The sequence below is a fragment of the Magnolia sinica genome, chromosome 14 (assembly GCF_029962835.1).
Source record: "Magnolia sinica isolate HGM2019 chromosome 14, MsV1, whole genome shotgun sequence".
In the NCBI taxonomy this organism is placed as follows: domain Eukaryota; kingdom Viridiplantae; phylum Streptophyta; class Magnoliopsida; order Magnoliales; family Magnoliaceae; genus Magnolia; species Magnolia sinica.
The window spans coordinates 63,901,578-63,905,203 of record NC_080586.1 but is presented as its reverse complement, the minus strand read 5'-3'; the positions used below and the strand labels follow the sequence as shown (position 1 = coordinate 63,905,203).

At 36.8% G+C, this 3,626-nt stretch overlaps 1 long non-coding RNA gene across 1 annotated transcript; it reads right to left on the bottom strand.

Moving 5' to 3' along the window:
- Positions 1-2,208: 2,208 nt before the first annotated feature.
- LOC131225647 (uncharacterized) lies at positions 2,209-3,306 on the bottom strand. Its single transcript, XR_009161443.1, has 3 exons — positions 3,243-3,306; positions 2,759-2,797; positions 2,209-2,362 (listed from the first exon to the last, which is right to left on the bottom strand). It is a non-coding gene; the product is annotated as an uncharacterized LOC131225647 (long non-coding RNA).
- Positions 3,307-3,626: the final 320 nt, after the last annotated feature.

The following is a 3,626-nucleotide window of genomic DNA, read 5'->3' as shown; positions in this document are numbered from 1 at the left end:
TTTGCATAAACCCAACAATAAGGATATTAATTGGATATGTGGGACTAAGTCCAATCAATGGAATTTGATTGGATACGTGGGCCTCAAATTGGACCTTAATTTGCTTGTTTGAAGCGAACAAATCATCACTAACTAGTAAAAGCTAAAGAGAATTTTACCATTTTCTTAAGTTGCAAAGAAGATCAGCCACCTACTTTCTAGTTTCATGGAGTAGAAATAATACTTTACCATAGTGCCACAACACTATTTCTGTTTGGTAACAATAGCTATATTTATATAATCACAAGAGAAACAGAGAAATTAACATATTACAAAAGGGGAAACTGTCCCAAGAGTCAAAAGTGGCATCTTTAGTTGGCATTTGTTAAAGATAGATGGCCCGCTGAAATTCTAGTTTGTCCCGCTCATTTCCATGTTTGCCCGCTCAATTTCCAGTTTGTCCCGCTCAATTTCCACTTTATCTCCCTCAATTTTCAGTTTGGCCCGCTCAATTTCCAGTTTATCCCACTCATTTTCCAGCTTGGCCCGCTCATTTTCCAGTTTGTCCGGCTCAATTTCCAGTTTGGCCTGCTCAATTTCTAGTTTGTCCCGCTCAATTTCCAGTTTGGCCCGCTCAATTTCCAGTTTGTCCCGCTCAATTTCCAATTTGGACCGCTCAAATTTCAGTTTGGCCCGCTCAATTTCTAGTTTGTCTCGCTCATTTTCCAGTTTGGCCCACTCAATTTCCAGTTTGTCCCACTCAATTTTCAGTTTGGCCCACTCAATTTCCAGTTTGTCCCGCTAATTTCCATGTTTGGCCACTCAATTTCCAATTTGTACTGTCCATTATGAGCTTAGCACAATAACCCATAATGATGTGTTCTTGTCGTGGGTCCCATCATGTTCTGAGTTTTTTATGTCTTATCCAAAATTCCAAGATTTTCAAGGTCCCATCATGTTCTGAGTTTTTTGTTTCTTATCCAAAATTTCAAGATTTTCAAGGTCCCATCATGTTTGGATTTTTAAAATAACCCCCAGTTCAAAGATTTTCAAGGTCATTTCTATACATTTCACAATCAACCCTGGCGATTCCGTTTCTCATTTCACTCTGGAATGGGAAGTCAATGGATATATTGTCCCCAGATGTGATATTGACATGTAGGAGTCTACATGTGAGATGAGTCACCGAAAATGATGTGGACCATTAAAAGCAGTCGGCATTGAAATTTCCTTTGCCTTCAACACAAATGATCTACACTCAATTATAAATTGCTTTATAAGGAACTTAAATATTAGTTGGGTTCGTGTTGGGTCAGGCAACCCGAGACCTCAACCCGAGCCCAACCCAAGTTTTATCGGGTTAGTGTTTGTATGGCCCAACCGCAAGACCAACTCCCATAACATCCTGTCCAAGCCCAACCTAATGTTGGGTCAATAACATTTTGGTCAGGTTGAACCCGCCCAACTTTCAGCCATAAAATCATATATGATACATCAAGTAACTAATTGTGGTTTAGAAGATATTCTTGTTATATGATTAAAGAAAGAAATGAAGAAAAAAGAGATAAAAATTTTATTTATATGCTTATATATACATATTGATTATAACTATGTGCAGGTGGAATAAAATTCTCCATGTAAAAAAAAAATGGATATGGCTATTGCTACGGTTTTAATTCGTAGCTATAGATGATCTGCAGATCGGCGATCAATCGCGGATCTTGCGATTCCACCGCAAGTCGCTGCCCGATCGGCGATCAATTGCGGATTCCACGATTCCACCCCAACTCGCTGTGAGGTTCGCCAATCTATGGCTACGGTTTATAACCATAGCTATATCCGTACCGTAAATTTTTTCATTTCTTTTAGATGGAGAATTTTATTCTACCTACATTTTTCTCTTAACACATATTTATAAAAAGTAAATCCCACATGTGACTAGCAGGCAATTTCCTACATTTAAAAAAATTATAATCATTCATTCATTCAATTACCACCTGCATAATCATTCATTCATTCAATGATAATCATTCATTCATTCAATGATAATCATTCATTCATTCAATTACAATCATTCATTCAATAATGAATTAATTACAATCCTTCATTCAGACTAAAAATTACAATTATAATCATTCATTCAATAATGAATCAATTACAATCCTTCATTCAATCAATTAAAATTACAATTACAATACTACTGAAAATACAAATCTTGGTGAGTCTGTGTGCACTCACACATGGCCAGGTGCATCCTTCATCCACCATTGATAGAAAATGGATGTGAATATCAGTAGTCCACTTGCACATCCGACAGTTATACCGATAACTTCTCTTGTGCATCTTTTGTAATTATTCGAGGGCGAACCACCGCTAGAAGACTCTGCAACATAAAAACAAAGAATAAGTCAATTGAAAAAGGACGAAAACTAAATGCAAGGAAAACATAGAATTCCTCTTATGTAAACTGAATTACTGCTCCAAACAACATTCCCACAAACAAATTTTTCGAAAGGACATTCATCCAAACATGTTATGAAACAAATTTTCAGACTAAAAATTTATTTTTTCTTGGCCTGGGCCTGGCTCATTGATAGTCCTACATGTGACCAGTAGGCAACAAATGGATGTGCGTATTTGAATGCGAAAACCTTTTTGTTGCTGGGATCTTGTAGGTGATCATTGTCCGCTTCGACCCCTTGAGAAAACAAAGCAGTATTTTGCATTAAAGAAAATGAAATTTTAATCAAGGGAGCAAGATTTGATTGACAGAGCTAACCTTAGCCTCATAATAGAGGGTTTGTATGGTTCTTGTTGCCTTCTAAAGCTCTTTGACCTGTGAAAATTTACAACAGCAGGAGGTATGCATTAATTTGCTTGTTTGAAGCGAACAAATCATCACTAACCAGCAAAAGCTAAAGAGCATCTTACCATTTTCTTAAGTTGCAAAGCAAATCAGCAAGCTACTTTATAGTTTCATGGAGTAGAGATAATACTTTACCATAGAACCACAACACTATTTCCTTTTGGTAACAATAGCTCTATTTACATAATTACAGGAGAAACAGAGAAATCAACATATTACAAAAGGGGAAACTGTCCCAAGAGTCAAAAGTGGCATCTTTAATTGGCATTTGTTAAAGATGGATGGCATGGTCATGATTGCCTAATAAGAGTGATCCGTTGGAATCATATGTAAGGGTTAAAGATGAACAGTCTACATTAATGGATTGGACTAGGTGTCCCAAATCAACTATGTGCACTATAACTTACATTACTCTGAAAGCAATGGAGCATCTCTCCATCTCCTCCACTTTCTCTTCTTTCTTGGCCTCAGTAGCTCCACCACCGGCACTTGCAGCCACAGCAAAGCCACCACCACTGAACCATTAGACACTGAAGCAAACTTCTCCCTACATAATGATAATACAAATTAACAAGATCTCACCACCAACTTCAGTCCAATTCTTTGGAAAAACTTTGCCTTCTTTTAATGGCATGTTTATTCATAATAATCGAAATACATCAAGAAAGGGGTAGCGATTGTACAATAAAAATAAAGATCTAAGAACATTTTGGTAACGAATTTGTCTTTAAAAAAAAATATTCAATTTGTCTGGAGGCTGAATTACTCTAATCAAACCAGT